This window comes from Sinohyriopsis cumingii, chromosome 4 (genome assembly GCF_028554795.1).
Source record: "Sinohyriopsis cumingii isolate HCF-2022 chromosome 4, ASM2855479v2, whole genome shotgun sequence".
NCBI classification, from domain to species: domain Eukaryota; kingdom Metazoa; phylum Mollusca; class Bivalvia; order Unionida; family Unionidae; genus Sinohyriopsis; species Sinohyriopsis cumingii.
Window position 1 is genome coordinate 109,637,851 of NC_142964.1, and position 18,701 is coordinate 109,656,551.

Sequence of the window (18,701 nt, forward strand, 5' to 3'; positions counted from 1 at the left end):
ACACGGACAGTTGCATTTACATCCATCACCCGAGTCAACAGCACCCTGACATTGAAGGAGACCGTTTAGGAGCCTGGACAGACGAGCATCCCGACGACAAGATTCTAAGTTTCGTCAGTGGCGGTCCAAAAAATTACGGCTACGAATACCGGGACAAACAAAGAGAAGTGCACACGAAGTGTAAAGTGAAAGGATTGACTCTGAATTTTCGTACCAGTCGTGTGGTCAACTTTGGGGTATTGAAAGAAGCCTTGCAATCTGGAGAGGATGAACACTTTAAAGTGACCACCTATCAACCCAACAAGATTGTACGTTTACCCACTCACCACATCGTCAGTCGACCCTTGGAAAAAGTCTATCAAATCGTGTACCAGAAGCGAGTGCGAGTTCCCAATCATTTCACCTTACCGTATGGACACATCGGTATAAAACATTGGTTGTAAAGGATAGTCATCCACCAGAGGCATGACTTCGCCACAGCAAGAATCGAGTGAGAAACCCGATGAGAACTCCAAGTTGAAACCCTACCCTTTTCCAGTCTTCTTACCTGACTATTGTGATTGTACCCGTCGATTGGACACGTTTCAGAAATGGCCTACGGATAGGGAAGGATTACCTTCTTCGCATGTTTTAGCTAGAACAGGATTTGTCAACTTGGGACCTGAGTCAGGCTTGGGATACGAAGTACAGTGTTTCGCTTGCGGACTGAAGTTACGAATGGATCTATGTATCTACAAAGATTCAGCTATTCTGGAACATACTCGATGGTCTCCGCACTGTACTTACCTTTCTATGGCCTTTCCACCCATGACACTACGGTACAATGATGACGGCACCTTAGAGACGGTACCTTGCAAAACTAGACATAAAATACATAAAAAAGGAACGATGTACAAGCTTGAGACTGCATTGCGACTAGTATAAAAAGGGACTATGGTCAAGATCGATAGTTCATTGTGACTACCAAGACCAAGCGAACAAGACGAATACTTTCAGAGAAACACAAAACAACTTTAGACAGGTACACTTCAAGTGTGGGGCTTCTGAAGTGGAATGTGATTGTGAGCCTTGCGATGGGAACGATGCTGTACGCTGTGACCTTAGCGATGCCGTAAAGCATCATGGGAACTTTGTTCTCACTACCCCTATCATGGAAAGTGATGCTGTGCGTGTCAAACCTGAGGGATGCGAAAGCGATGCCCTCGTCCTCTTGGACACTTTACTGGGTTTCGTTTTAAAGGTGGATGTTCACTTTCACGTCTACCACCCTACGGATGTCATCCAGCTCTGAGCAAACTCCTGTCCATGTCACCCAACCCTCATCGAAACGAACCTGTGAAAGACGAATATTCGTTTCCTGTACGTTTGTCGGAATACTGCGACTTTGAAAATCGTCTTCAATCGTTCAAAGGAAAATGGCCTAAGTACCTGGGAGGCCCGATCCCCGAAGAATTAGCCAGAGCCGGACTGTTCTACTTGGGCGAAGGGGATAAAGTCAAGTGCTTCAGTTACGGTGTGTCACTTCACCACTGGGAACCGCAAGATTCGGCCTACGTAGAACATGCTCGATGGTCACCGAACGAATTGTCATTACTTACCCTTAGTGGGACCAAGACATTGAAGTAACTTACCATGTCGTTGACGAAGAAGAAACCAGATTGGCTAGGAGTGAAATGTTGGACATCACCGAGACCGGTATTTAAACTTCATTTCAAAAACGATATTGAATCATTACCTAAAGAATTGCAAGAGAAGATTTACAAGGAAGTTTGGCAGGGGTTTGCCAGAGTGAAATCTCAATGGGTAACTGTATAACTTTTGTGCCGAGAAATTCACAAGAGGAAAGTGAAAAAAGTCAACCAGTGTGTTAGATTTCTCTGGGTCAAGTGTGCATTCGTCCTATTATATCACTCTAGACCGTTTACATCAAAAGAGTTCAGTGAGATTCTTGGACGTTACCCTGAATGGCAGTGGTCAGAAATTACTCACTATGTGGATTACTTTTGCTCTAGGAGACGATTGTGAATTGTACGGACTGACCTATTCATGGATACTTTACAAGACAACATTCGTGCTTTGCCTGTGGAGTTGAGTGAACACATTTACCGAGAGCTGGTCAAAATACAAGTCAAACGTAAAGAACAGTTGCATCCGTTACGTCACCAGATCTTTAACCACTGGTACCTGAATGGTATAAGAGGACTGATTCGTCAGAAATTGTTTCAGTGGTCAGACCTTGTTGAACACTTTCAGTTAGTGAATGAACTAAACGTTCGTAATTTTGGTTACTTCGAGATTCACCTAGAGCAACGTATTGAGGAAGACGAGTTAAAGGATTACCAACATATGTTACGTGGAATCTCCTTAGAGGAAGACGAAACATCTAGACAAACTCTGACGTTTCGGTTACAGTATGCAAGATTTAGATTCCCTACTGGAGAACGAAGATGTCTAGTTAGAAAGTACCTTTATTGCTTCCGAAACAAAGAGACTATAAAATCAGGAATCCATGCCACGGCTTATGTCACATGTAATTGAACAGATTCCGTGGAAGGAACTCAATGACCATATTCAAACCGTGGATCATTACCATCGATTATTACAAGAACTGTATCCATTCAATTTGGGTCGACAAGTGGTGTGTGTCTTAGTGACTTGTTTTCTGGGATTTCGTTTACCAGCCGATTCCTTGTGGACTCTTTACGATCAGTACTTACCACTCCAATGGTCTTAAATGGTCACGAAATACTCCTTTTGCTCAAAGCCTTGCGTTTTCATCTGGATACTTCTCGACCTCTACGGGAAAAAATGATTCGTCAACTTTTAGCTACCCAAGACGTGTATGACGATGTGTGTGTAGCTTGTGACTTACACCCCCATTGTACAGATGTCCGTGCCTGGAAAGAATGGGATTTTGAGGCTTGGACCCAAGAAGTGGCCCAGAATGCACTAGAGTTGTTCAAGGAAAAAGTCACTTTTCAACCAGTGTCAGTGACGGTGCCAGAAGAACCCATCACCCAGGACAGAACTGTCGTGGACATGCCTGAAGGACCCTTTCGGGAGGACACCTGTGTGACCTTACCCCCTATAGAACTGGTCAGAACATTACCCAAAACATGTTGTACAGACACTTGTGTTTATTCCACGTTGATGGTTATCATGTGCCTTTTATCGTTGTACTTAAGCCTTTGGCTTTTATGTAGTTTTGTCTTTCGTGTTCATGTTTAAAACATTCAATAAACGTGTCCTGTAAAAAGTATATAAACTCTTGTCTTGTCTGTTTTCGTGTCACAAGTGACATTCCTAACACTATGGCTACCTCTGCTGACTCTGCTCCCTCTTCCTCTACTGTCAAAGTCATCGACGAACACTTAGATCGTGCCAGTTGGGAGGCTTTGTATCTTCGCCATCCCTTTAACATGCTCATTGCTGGACCTAGCGGTTCAGGCAAAACCGAATTCGTCAAACTCTTGATCGAACATAAACATCATTTGATCGATCGACCACCTCAGCGCATCGTGTGGTGTTACAAAGAGTGGCAATCGGCGTACAGCCTCTTGCGAGAAAGTCAAGGCGATTCCATCGTGTTTGTGGAAGGCATTCCTAAAGAAGACGACGGCATCGTCTCTGACTCCCGTCAAACCCATTTGGTCATTTTCGACGACATGTTAGGAGAAGACGAAGAAGAAATTAAACTGTGGTTCACGCGCAAAGGGCATCATCGTAATGCCAGTGTCGTTTACATCACCCAAAATTTGTTTTAACAAAGTAAAGCCCATCGCACCATCAGTCTCAATGCACATTACGTGGTCTTGTTTAAAAGCCCTCGAGATAAATCGCAAGTGCAAATCTTAGCCAAACAGTTAGGAACGCCTTGGCTGACTCAGGCGTACGACGATGCCACTCAAACTCCACACGCCTATTTACTCGTCGATTTGAAACCTACGATCCCCGATGATTTGCGATTTCGTACCCACTTGTTTCACCACTGGTGCTAGGACGGAGGGCCTGTCCTGTACACGTCTCCGTCCTCGACTTAATTTCACTCCAAAAAAGATCTATAAAAACCTCAGACCCTTTTCGTCTGTCTCACACAGTTTGAACATGACGTCCCTTCAGTCGCATCTTCCCGTCAAATTGATTCGTGCCTTGTATGGTATCAGTCGAGAAAAAAATCCACAAATACGGGCTCGTGTCTTAGAAGCTAGTCTCAAAGAAGTCTTACGATGGTTCACGGCGACAGCACGTCAATTACTACAAGGGATCATTCAGATTCCTCATCAAACCAAACGCTTTTTTGATCGAAACAAAGTCGCTTTGACCCAACTGGCCGATCCCTGCATCGACACTCAAACCAAAAAACAAATCATTTTGAAACCTGGAGGGAACGGTACTCTAGGAGGGGTCATCATTCGCTCTCTCTTAAGATGGGATCCTAATGCCCCCAAAGTTCTTTCCAAGAAAAAAGTCAAACGAAGCTCCAAGAAGAAGAAAAAGACCAGGTCCCCAAGAAGAACTTCTCCAGTGGCGGGACCCTCCTCTTACCAGACACCACCCCGGAAAAAGAAAAGAAGCCCCAGAAAAAGAAACAGAGAAAAAGTCCCCAGAAAAAGAAAAGCCCACAGAAGAAAACTAGTCGCAAGAGAGACACTTCGGCCAGGACGCAACCTTACACTCGCAAACCACGACCTGCAAAGGCGGTGACCGCGTCTCCGGTAGCCTCACGTTTATCCACTTCCCCGTTGATGACACCAAGAACTGAAGAGTACTTGGAGACGTTGATCACACCAAGAACTTCTCCGTTGATGACCCCAAGAACTTCCCCAGTGGCAGGACCCTCCAATTTAGTGGCAGTGGCCGCTGCTCACAAAGTACCTTCTCCCAAAATCAAAGTTCAAGAGAGATCCGGCATGTTACAAAGTTTACTGGATTTGTCCAAGCAAGAACTGGCTCGATTTAGTCCGTTACTTACCCCTGCACGACGTGTCATGCCTGTCCTGAAGTTGATACGCCGTGAAGACAACCAGTGGCGACGCGTTCCAGTATACAAAAGGCCTGTGACCAAGTAGGGGTATCAGTGTTTTTGGTGCTGAAGACTCAAAGATGTCACCCTCCAGAAAACATCCCTCTTCTAAACAACCCCAAGGAAAGAAAAGGAAAGGACTGCCTCCACGTTTAGTCAAACATGGGGACATGTTATCTCTGTCCTGTCCAAAGCTTCTCCGCCCCTACGAAAAAAACTAATTCAAACAGCCTCCAAAGAGGTCATCGATACCGTGTGCGAATGTTGTTTGAACGTCTTGAAGGGCACGATCCCTTTGTCCAAACACCAGAAACAATGCTTAGGCAAAAATCGTCACGTTCTTCGCCAAATGGTTCAAAAGAAAATTCCCATTCGTCAAAAGAAGAAGATGTTGGTCCAACGTGGAGGCATTTTACCCTTCTTGTTAGGTCCATTGCTGAAAGGAGTCTTGGGAACCATGTTGGGAGGACTGGTGGGAGCAAGATAAAAAGGCCCTCTGAAGTCCCAAGATCTCAGAATCGACCCCTCACAACCCCATGGAAGGACGAAAACTAGCTTTAGTGCCTTACAAACGATGGATGGAATACCATCGTTGGCAAGAACAACGCACCCCGCATTTACCTCCCAATCCCAATTTGAGCGAGATGTCCCAGTTACAACACGAATTGCAGTCCTTGATGGATCGCCAAGATTTGTCCGAAACAGAAAAATCACAAAAGTACGGTCAACTCTTGCAACGACTGCAACTCTTTCACCAGAAAGTTTTAGACGAAACAGCTCTACCCACTCTGAAAGATTTTAAGACCTTGATGAAAAGTCCAGCACCATCATCACTACCACCACCACTACGACCTTCCCCAGGGGTCACCAGAGATGCTACCCCACGAAGACCTGAGGAAGAAGAGATGCGAGAAGTGTTTCAAACACCGTCAGCAGGTCCCATTTCAAGTAAGATCGCAGCATCCTTGTTGACCCCGACCCCCACACCCCAACGAGAAGAAATGAAAGCTTGGGTTAAAAAGGTGATGTCCACTCCTCCTTCGACAGAAGTGAAAAAGAAAGAAGGGAAACCAGAAGTGAAAAAAGAAAAGAAGACCAAAGCCATTCCATTGCCACCTCCATCACTACCTTCGACTTCTACTCCGTTAGCCCATCGGACACGTCAATCCGTTTCCAAACCACCCTTTCGTCCCACCCAAAGTAGCATCACCGAAGAGTGGGTGACTTATTAACACATAAAAAAATGGAAAAGGTGTTAGCCAGCATTTACTACGATCCCTCGCATCCTGCAGGTTACGCAGGAGTTCAAAAATTGTATCGTGCTGCCAAAACTCAACTGAAAAGTCTCCGTTTACCTCAAGTGCAACGATGGTTACAAGAACAAGCCATCTATACTTTACACAAACCCATTCGACGCATGTTTTCCAGAAGTCGCACCCGAGTGGAAGGCATCGATCATCAATGGCAAGCCGATTTAGCCGATGTCTCTCATTTGGCCAGCTACAATCGCAGCTACAAATATTTGTTTTGTGTCATCGACGTCTTTTCCAAATTTGCCTGGGTCGTACCCTTGACTTCCAAATCGAGCAGTGAGTTAGTGCGAGCCCTGCAACGGGTGTTGAAGCAAAGCGGTCGTCACCCTCTTCGATGGCAAACGGACAAAGGCACCGAATTTCTGGACCAAGCTTTCCAAAAAGAATTAAAGAAACGTGACATTCATTTTTTTACCATCGAGAATCCCGAAACCAAAGCCAGCATCGTGGAACGTTTTCAACGCACTTTGAAGGAACGCATGTGGAAATATTTTACGCATCACCACACTCTGAAGTACATCGACATCTTACCGCACCTGATGCAAGCGTACAAATAATCTTACCATCGAAGCATCGGACGTGCCCCGCAAGAAGTGACTCTCGACAACGAAGTGCTGGTGTTTGAGCGCCTGTTTGGTACGTCCCCGACGAGGGCTGTCCCCAAGAAAAGTGGAGAGTTGACCATAGGAGATTGGGTGCGCATTGGCAAAACCAAACGCACTTTCGACAAAGGTTACTTACCTAACTGGACGACCGAATTGTTTCGTGTCACTGGACGAGTGCATGGCCGTCATCCTGCCGTCTATAAATTAGAAGACATGAACGGAGAAGTGCTCAAAGGAACGTTTTATTTGCCCGAGTTACGACGTGTCACCAAAAAAGAAGACGACGTGTACGACATCGAATGCATTCTCGAACGCAGAACCCGTAAAGTGGGCAAACGACGTGTCAAAGAAGTTAAAGTACGTTGGAAAGGATATCCACCCAGTTTTGATTCTTGGATCGACGCTTCGCAAGTCATCGACTATAAAAAGAAGTGACCATCATGCCCTTTCACACAGACGCAGGTACGTCGACTACTCCTTCACCTAGTTCTTCTCTGCAAGATTTACAAAAACAACCCTTGTGGGTGTGGTGTGGAGAACGTGTGCCTAAAACGCAAATCGTCTTTTTCTGCCAAATCTTCGTGGTGTATTGTGTCATCGGGGCAGCCATCGCCAATTTGAGTTTGCAACAAGGAGACAAACAATTGTGGACCATTTTATTGAGCAGTTGCATCGGTTACCTGCTTCCCAATCCCTCCCTGAAATTCTCTTCCAACGGGAACCACGGGAACCTTGTGTCCAGTGCCAGTGCCAGTCACCACTCCAACAACAACAACAACAATCCCATTTTGAGTGGAGACACACCTCTGACGTCCAGTAACCCCTCGGACAGCCACAGAACTCTGGAATTATGAGTCACCAAAACCAATTTTACTTAACCTTACCCAGTGACAGTTCCATGGAGGTGTTTCCCAACAACACGTTGTGCTGTTACACGGCCAAATTACCTCTAGCCATCCCATTAGATCACGAAGCCCATTGGGAAGTAGCTTTGGTAGAAATAATTCACCCTACACAAATCCAAAACATCACTGAAAAGCAAAACACTTTTGAGGTCGAAATCCTGAACCAACAATTGCAAGAAACCATGAATGAAATCGGGTTTTCAGGCGACGTAAAACCAGCCAACAATCCACTCTTCAGTATCTACATCTTGAAAATTTCGTCAGGGTTTTATTTTAGTGGTCAACATTTGGTGGATACCATTGCTTCCAGGTTCGAATTAGCCTTTGGCAAAGCCCTGAACAGAATCAAAAAAGTGTCACCCTGGAATACCATAAAGTGGCTCGTCGCTTACTGATGAAATATCATGATACGCAAACGTTGTCCATCAGTTTTAATCGTGACTTGTTTGATATTTTAGGTGGAGACACAAAAATGGCTCCAAATTTTAAACCGAAGATCAACAGCAATATGGAATTTTACAAGTTTTTTCGATTCCCTGTAGAACTGAAGCAAGGACTGAATTTGATCTTTGTGTATTCCGATGTGGTGGAGTATAACGTGGTGGGACACACCTCCGTGCCGTTACTGCGTGTCATTCCTTTCAAAGTGGTTAGTGTCACGACCAGTGACCAGGAAGGTGGAAACACCTATCACGTTCACCGGGAATTTGTACATCCTCATTATTTGCCTGTCAGTAAGTCATATTTGGACACGGTCAACATTGCTATAAAAGGAGATCTGGGACAAATATTCCATTCACCAAAGGAAAAGTCACGGTGAAACTCCATTTTCGAAAACGGTTCTCTCACGACTCGTAAGTCATGTATCCAGTGTACCGAGGGGTTGCTCGACAGCGAGGACACGGTTTAGGAGATATGCTAAAATCGGCCTTTCGTTCGGTGGCTCCGGTGTTGAAACCGATGGTGACACGCGGACTGCACGCCTTGAAAGATGCTGCACTGACACAAGGCAAAGAATTTTTCCAAAATGTCATCATCGACAAACAAAACCCCAAAGAAGCCTTCATGAGGTCAGGCAAAAATGTCTTGCTGCAAACGGGCAAAGACCTTTTGGGCCGACGAGAAACACCTATAAATGCCCTGCACGCTACCGAGTTAGGCATTCCTACTTCCCTGACGCCACAGCAAGGACAAGGCAGAAAGAGACGACGAAGAAAACACCCTTTTACCAGACTTGACACGTCTAAGGCTAGAAAGACAAAGAAAAGAAGAACCGTTCGAGACTTAGACGTTTTCGATTATTGAAAAACAGCAACAAAAAAAATGATGTACCGAGAGTCTTGCGCCTGTTCCAAGTCGGAACTGGATCTGTTTGCTATGCCCCCCACCATGATGACGATGCAAGAATCCCAATGGGTGGAATTTCACCCCGTCTCCTCATTGACAGATTCCGCTCCTATCGAGTTTGAAATCAAAGGACAGCCCGAAGATTACATCGATCTGAATAGCAGTTACTTGTACCTGAAAGTCAAAGTTCTAGATAAGACAGGAAGTGATATAGACACTGAAGCAGTAGCTCCCGTCAACAATTTCATGCATTCCTTGTTTAGTGGAGTGGACTTGTACTTGAATAACAAACTAGTCAATAGCAGCATGGATACTTACCCTTATCGCGCCTACCTGGAAAATCTCTTGACGTACGGAATAGACGCCAAGAACACTCATCTCAATGCCTGTGTGGTATGGGAAGCTGACGAAGCTAACGAGTTTGAAACATTCGAAACTGATACAAAGGATAAAAATAAATCAACAAATGACGGATTTCTAGAACGAAGAAACAGAATCATGGGAGTCGACACAAGTTTAGAACTGATCGATCGTTTGCATTTGGACATGTGGTTGCAAGAAAAGTATTTGCTGAACGGAGTGGATGTTCGCCTGAGACTGAATCGTAGCAGTACCGCTTTCCATTTAATGGCTGATAGTGACGATTACAAAACCAAAATCCAAGAAGCCAGACTCTACGTACGCCGAGTGGAAGTGTTACCTAAAGTGGGAAACGACATCAGTCAGACGTTGAGCAGAACGACCGCCAAGTATCCGATACGACACGTGGAAGTGAAAACCTTCACCATTCCCAAGGGACAGCGATCCATGATCGAAGATCATCTGTTCCAAGGACAGCTACCCAAACGTTTAATCGTTGGTATGGTCGAGAATGAAGCCTTCAACGGAGCTATCGCTAAAAATCCTTTCTACTTTCGACACTTTGGCGTGTCCAAGATCGAAGTCAGTCGCGATGGCAAAACCTTGTGTACCCGACCTTTCGAACCCGACTTTGACAAGAAGAATTACTTGAGATCGTACTTGTCCTTATACGAAGCCACCGGTCAGTTAGGAACCAACACCAGTCACGGTATTACGCACGAAGATTATGCAGGAGGTTATGCTTTGTGGGCTTTTGATTTCACTCCAGACCAAGGCAACGACGAGGGACATTTCCACCCTATAAAATCCGGCCAGATTCGTGCGGAAATTCAGTTTGCAAAACGAACCCCTGATGTAACGTTGAACGTCATCCTGTATGCAGGATTCGATACAACGATAGAAATCAACAGTTTGAGAGAAGTCATTCTAGATTATTAGAAACCATGGAAGACTGTTATCCCTCTTTACCTAGTGGAGAAACTTTGGAGATGGAATATGAGGAGACCGTGGAAAAAGAAGAAGTTATCATGATGAAGTCAAGATGGCCAGAACAAGAAGCCCATTTAGTCTCCTGTTTTGCCAAACACTTGGTCGAAAAAATGACGGAATTGATCAAGAAAGATTGCTATGGATGTCAAAACGATCATCCCAGTCAAATTCAACACGATAAATGCCTAATGCTGAGTCAAGATGAAAAATTAGACGAGTATCTGGACGAAGCTTGGAGTCTCATCTCGGACGAAGTCGTGTTGCACCAGTGGTATAAAGACTTGCGTGAACATTCTTGTCCACCATTAACCACTCAAGAGATCGATCGTATCGAAGCTTTCCTGAATCAGAATGAGGAGACGAAACGAAGAAACGGTTATTTGTCAGACATTTTCAAGCACAAAGTCAGGATCGAATTGATCACTTATTATTACCTGTGAAGAAGAACAAAACAAAACATGGATACCTGGGAACTTTATTACCTTTTGAACCACAGTTCGTATACTGCGTCGTGGAATCCTGTCGTCTGTGCTAAAGATGAACTCCCTCATCGAAAACCTCAAGACCATCTAGCTTATGTCATCAACACGGACGACAGTCATCTCCCAGGAACCCACTGGGTAGCCGTTTACTTTCCTCAAGAAGGATGTGTGGAATATTTCGATTCGTACGGATTGCCCCCTTTGGAAGACGATATCATTGACTTTATGAGAAGAAATGCTCAGACCACCCGATTCAATAATGTGAAATTACAAGGCACAGATTCCTTGGTGTGTGGACAATATTGTGTGTATTTTCTGCATCATTGCAGCCTGGGCTATTCCTTAGAACATTTAGTGACTCATTTTGATCCTCGTTCTTCTTCTAGAAATGATATGAAATTAGATCAATGGTTTTGTGACCATTATGCTTATCTTTTGTCTCAAGCTAGGAAACGTAGTGTCCATCAATTGCCTAATGACTTCCAACAATGGAAATCACAATTTCATTCACAACGTTGTCAACCCTGTTTAAAGTAAAGTGTTAATTGAAAAAAATGTTTGATGTTATATTGTTGAATTATTATTAAAAATGTTAGAGTTGTTTGTTAGTGTTAAGTGATTTTGAATAAAAAAAATGTTGTGTTTTGAAAAAAAAAATGCCTTTGTCTTTTGTTTGGCTATAGCAATCTTGATTCATGCTCTTTGACTTCTTACTATCCCTCTCATGACACTCATTGAACGTTGCGGCTCGAAAACCGTAGAGGGATGTTTTCCTTCACGTCCGCGCTTTGACTTTAAGAACAGGGGTAGTTTCCAGTCTAACCATCCATTGTCGACTCATCCTCCTACGAAGATGTGCTCCAAACTAGCTAAGCTAAACGAAGCCTACGTGAATTTGCATAGGGTCAGACACAGTCTGATACCGAAGCCAGAAGAGATAGAGAATGTGAGAATGTTAAAAGTCACTGAAGACCTGATAGAAGAGCTCTTCAGAGAAGAAGTGAACAGGGAGAAGGAAGAATGGACAGAGAAGTACAGACTTCAGAGACAGCAGCAACAGCAACAACACCAGCAGCAGCAGCAGCAACCTGAACCTGACAGAGGCTTTGTCGATTGTCGTATCGACACCAAAGAGTTCTTCTTCTCTTTCCGAAGAAGCAGACCTATCGTCAGAAAGTCTATCCTCAGAGGACGTCGCATTCTTAGAAACTAAAAGATTGCCATAGCAAACAAAAAAAACCCAGCCCTTTTCAGGGCTACCCAATACTCTAGAAAAGAAATAACAATCGATTTGCCAATGTGTGTAGGTAGAGTAGTGTGAATATAAACACTGACTCTTTTGTGGTGTGAGTGTATGTGTTTGTGTGAATAGTAGATCATGGTCATATTTTATTTTTGCTGTTTGACGTGCGTGGAGAGTAGATTTTGGGTTTGATTGAATTGCTTTTGCGTATGTGAATAGTATATTGAAGTGATTAATGAAAATTTTTAAATTAGTAATGGGTAGTATAAAAAAGTGAGTGAGTGTTTCTTTTGGGTCGGCGCGTTGTTTGGTCATGATCTAGGTAATATCAATTTTGTTTTAGGGGATGTTTTCCTTCACGTCCGCGCTATCACTATAAATTAAAAATCGCTCGGCAGTCTAGCTACCCTTGTTGATTGATCAACAATAAAAATGAGTAGCAGACTTGAAAAACTTTTTGAACTCCAGATGCACCTGGAATATGCCAGATGCCTCCTGAACGAGCTGGCTGCGGAGGCCCTTGTGGAAGAAGCCAGGATAGAACAGGAGGAGGAAGAGAGAAAAATGAAAGAAGAGGAGGAAAGAAAGAGAGAGATCAAGTGTCACCCTATGATGAACCCTGTGTGCAAGGTGACACCTGAGGCAAGGACATCTCCCCAACCTGTAGCTGCACCACAGTTACAACAGGAGGTAAGGATGCCGATTCATCCTAGAATTAGAAATAGAAGATGAGAAAGGGAAGTCTTCACTATTCCAGAGACAGAAGATCGGAATAGTGAAGCCACTCAACCCGCCTCTGCGCTTACAGCAACAAGGGTGAATTGGCAAGGAGACTGGAGTCAAAGATGCGTGTGCTGTGCCAGACCAGGAAGGTGCCAGCATTAGATAGGTGCATCTGGAGTTAAAAAAACAGCCCTTTTCAGGGCTACCCAAACCTTTAGAAAAGAAATAGTAATCGATTTGCCAATGTGTGTATGTAGAGTAGTGTGAATATAAACACTGACTCTTTTTAAATAGTGTGAGTGTATGTGTTTGTGTTTGTAAGAGCTCACATACGTTTGTGTGGATAGTAGATTTGGGGTTTAATTTTAATGCTTTGCGTGTGTGAATAGTAGATTTTGGGTTTGTTTATTGCTGCTTCACGTATGTGAATAGTACATCATATGAAATGAGAAAAGTAGGGGATGTTTTCCTTCACGTCCGCTCGTTTTAAGTAATAATCTAGGTAAGATCAATTTTGTTTTAGGGGGATGTTTTCCTTCACGTCCGCACTTTCACTATAAGAACCCACAAAGGTCGTCGTTCAAACCATTCTACAAAGAATATAAAAGAAGATGGCTTCAAACCAACTTGATAAAATGAAACCATTGCAAGACGTCCTGGACAAATTGGGTATGATGGAGCAAATGTTGGTTAACATTAACGAGGATCACTATTCTTATAGTCCCCATCGTGTGAAGATGGAGATCAACAATTTAAGAAAAGTAAAGGAAATGATCAGTGCTCTGATGAAAGAAATAAAGGAGGAGAAGGAGGATAAAGAGGAAAGGATAAGGATGAGAGTATGGAACGAGAAAATTGAAAAGGAAGAAGAAATGAGAAGAGGAAGAAAGAAGAGGAGGAGAAGCAGAAAGAAGAGAAAAAGAAGGAAGAAAAGAAAGAAAAGAAGAGAAAGAGTGTAGGACAGAAAATAAGAAGCTGGTGGAGAAATAGAAGAAATTAAAAGAAGAAGACGAAAGCCAAAGGCCCTTTTCAGGGCAACCCACATTTCTCGAAAAGAGATAGACTTTCAATTGCCTACCCCATTTTTTCCCATGTTCAATTCCCCTTGTCCCTAGAATTGCTTTTTTCTCCCATGTTAAATTTCCCTTGTCCCTAGACAGTCCCACGATTTATTCCCCATGTTAATTCCCCTTGCCCTATATCGTCCCACGATTTTTCCCCATGTTAAATCTACATAGTCCCTATATCGTCCCAGGGGTGTTTTTAATGATAAGTCCCATTGTCCCTGAATCGTCCCCCTTCACTACTTGTATCCATGTGCGGCTATATTTACTGCCTCTTTATATCTTGATTTCACGATACTGTCTAAACCCTTAGTCGTAAATTTATTCTTCATATTAGTTATTTGTAGAGATTGTGGTTCCTAAATTTGTGGTTTAGGAGATTGTCGTTTAAAAGATTTTGGTTGTGTATGTTTTGTATTTTTTCTGTTTTAAAAATGTGTGGCTCAGGAATCATTGGTTGAGAAATTTGTGGTTTTTGTGGCTCAGGTTGAGGAATTTGTGGCTCAGGTTGAGATTGTTGTTGTTTACGTAAATCCGCTTAATTTTCTTTCTTCTTCAATATACGCATTATATTTTGGTTCATCATTTCTAGCCTTTTTATTTTGTTGTGATATGTAAGATATACCCATGTAAAAATTTATCAACATTTACACCAGCATACTCAGGCTTTAAAAATTCAGGCTTTTGAAGAAAACCCTTTGCTGCAGTACTAGGTAAATTTTCCTCTGTAACATTTTAAAGATCTTCAATAACACCTTCTCTAAATTTATTAATCAATTCAACCTTTTCTTTTTTACTTTGGGTTTTGGAGTAAATCCTTTTTTTATTTCATCAATACCTTCAAATATTTCTTCTTCTCTACCAGGAGGTTGAACAGCAGCTATTTCAGTTGGAAGATCTCATAAAATCTATTTTGTTTGTTTAGTTCATCCTGCTATCTTTTCAATTGCTCAGCCGTTTGTTTTAACGTGGAAAGAAGACCTTCAATAGCTTCTGCAACTCTTTCAGTAACCTTTATAACAGGTTTTACCTTCTGCATATTCAACTTGTGCTTCTTGGCGTTCTTGCAGTTTTTGTTTGAGAGCAACATGAACAGGAAGATATCTTCTGATTGCTTCTATTCTTTCTCTAGCTAGTCTACTAGTGTAAGATTCTATTATTGATATAATAATAATAATAATTTAATTGCTCACACATTTACAGCAGCAGAGAGGGTGCGACCACAAATAAATGTCACTGTGGGTAAACAAAACATTATACAAATTTTGAAGAAAAAATAAAGGACAAAAATAGAGTAACAAAATAAACTAACAGAATTAGAGAAACTTTCGGTTTTAGTTAGAGGCTTCAGTGTGACGTTATTGACCTTTTTCTTCTTCACTTTTCGTAGAAATCGTTTTTTGTTTTCACAAATGGACCTTCCAGGAAGTGGTCTGTTCACCCTCTCTGCTCCTGATGAAGTATACACCAAATTACCCTGTTGATAGGAGATCGTTTGGCTGAATCGATTCCTACTCATAATTATTATCTCGGGTAATTACGTCAGACAATTCGTTTCTCTGAGGACTACACTTTAATCACAAATGGACATACGACGCGATCGGAATCGGAACGTTGGAAAACATATGGAAGAAACCTGATCAAAGTCACTCTTATACTGCAGGCCAAACGAGACTTAATCTCCGCAAACAGAACTTCAAAGTAATCGTAATATAAATTCTGATTAAAAGGAGAAGTGCTAATCTTTACTCAAGACCAATATTAACTTTGTCATTTATAACTTATACAGGAGAGGAAGAGCTGCTAATACATGTTCGAACAAATAAACGAAAAGAGAACACCGCAAAATATTTATATTAAGGTAGTATCGAATCATTCAGATACACCTTTTGCCAACCGTCACACTCAGATACACTTATTGCCAACCGTCACAATCAGATACACTTATTGCCAACCGTCACACTCAGATACACTTATTGCCACTTGTCACACTCAGATACAATTAATTGCCAGCCAGCACAATCATATACACTTATTGACAACCGTCACACTCAGATACACTTATTGCCAACCGTCACAATCAGATACACTTATTGCCAATCGTCAAACTCAGATGCACTTATTGCCACCCATCAAGCTCAGATACACTTATTGCCAACCGTCACTCTCAGGTACAATTAATTGCCAACCAGCACAATCAGATACAATTATTGCCAGCTCTCACACTCAGATACAAGTAATTGCCAACCAGCATAATCAGATACACTTATTGCCAACCGTCACACTCAGATACACTTATTGCCAACCGTCACACTCAAATACAATTAATTGCCATACAGCAAAATCGGGAACACGTATCACCAACCAACCAAATCGGATACATTTTTTGCTAGCCAGCACAGTAAAATATATTTATTGCCAACCAGTAACCTTTTGCTCATGCGAATGTTGGGAGATATGGAAATACAAGTGTTCTGTTACATGACTTCCAAACGAAGACCGGTTGTGGTAACAAACTCTATGTATCTTAACGCGATACAAAGAAGGAATACAAATCACGCATCAGTCTAGTCTAGACTTCAAGAATCAGTGACGATGACCATCAGTTTATCATCAGCAAGGTCTGTCGAAAGATTCTAAAAGTTGGCATATAAAAAAATTGCATTTTGTCCGTTCCTTCTTTTCTGGTTGTCACATACTTTATATTGTGTATTAACGTGTATGAATAATTATATTAAAGTAGAAAACAATCGATAAGTTTTGAGAACTTATGGTCTAATCTCATTGGGTTTTTTTGCAGTTGAGGGCAAAACATGTACTTTTTTGCGAAGTGAAAACGATAAGTCTGGTTTACTCGGAACGCTGTCGTATATCTCCTATATATGCCTTCATACAAAATCATTAAGTCCTTGTCTGTTAATTCCAGAAAAGATCACTAATAGTTTTTTTCAATACCTCGCTGATTTCCCTGTGCAGTTTAATTTTGCATGATACAGTGATTATATATTCACGAAGTAAATACTTATTGAGATTTCAAGTACACGTATGCCAGTTTCAAATCAAGTTTCATCGATATCCAAAATTGCCGTCCTTAGACTCATTAAATTTCTTTTCATACACGACTGAAGTAATTGATATAGTTGAAGAGTAATGAAAATAGTCGGGCTAAAATATATGATCTATCGCACTCAAATAACCTCTCAACTTAATATTCATGTTATACTATTAAATTCTCTGGGGTCAGGTCAGATTATTAACTGGATAATACGGACGATAAAGGATAACATCTGGCTATCACGATAATTTCCCCAACATGAAATTAAGCCGACTTAAATGAGTACATTAAGATCAAAATTTCCATTACATGTGCTAATAGTTCTTCAGCTGATTATCATTGGACTGAGCAAACTGGCAGGCAAAGTTGCCGCATAATCCAGTGCTGACAAGATTGCAGCATGGATACGGTTACAAGAGTAAAACATGAATTCATCCAGCTCTGGTGTTATTAAGCAATCTACATACAAACATACTTTTGTCCCTCCGGTCCTTTGTTTCACTCATTCATATATTCTTTATCTGTTAGTTAAGATATATGTTATTGCCTAAAAGTGAATTAACTTTAATATAATACCAAATAAAAGTGCATATGTACCTTTTCACAGCGATTGGCACAATAAAAAATAGTCTACGTTTTACAGGACGCTTACTAGGTCCTTGAATGAAAATCACAAACAAAGCAAAATTTGGTGGCTGCATAAAGATAAAAGGAATTTGTTTTACTAGTGTTTGAGTTTTGTGTTACTACTTTTGATAAAATGCCATTCTGTTGGTTCATGTTTTATTTTTCAGTTTATATCGCCCTATGTGTTAATTTTTAAAATAGGTTGTTATTTACAAACAGTTCATTTTTATGCAATGCTATGACAATTGGTGATCTTTGAAGATTACTTCTATGGTTCAAGATTTCATCTATACGTTTCACATTCGCCAGTAATCAAAGCGTTTGCTGAAAAATAACCTGAGATTTCCATCAATTATTCCAGGATGAATATACCGAATCCTACGTACAGTAAAGAATGGATAAACAATAAAATGAATTGCAACTGTTTCCAGAAGCAACGAGAATTCCAGAGCTAGCATCGTCTATATGACCGGCAACATTTTGACTTGATCTTGGGAAAATGCACCCTACCTCTTAATTAAGTCTGGTACAGAATAATCACGTGTATATTAGGAAACGAGGTAAAATACGCATTGTATATAATAACTGGTATTAAAAACCTTTAATTAAAAAATATAAATAAATAAACACAACTATTCTGGGAAATAGATCATGTGCAGTCGATACAAGGGCGCCTGGATGGATAGATAGATAGAGAGAGAGAGAGAGAGAGAGAGAGAGATAGATAGATAGACAGATAGATGGATAGATTGTGGTCAGTATAACTGGTAGAGGAAGATCCCGAGAGAAACCCAGGAAAATATCACCGACCCACGGGAAGCTACTGGCAAGCTTTATCGCTTACACTGGCCGAGAATGTAAACAGGTTTTGTCCCTAGATAAGATGTTTATGGAAGAAAACAGATTATATCCATAGGTGAAACGTATGAGACAAAGAAAATTGTGTCCCTAAGTGTTACGCATG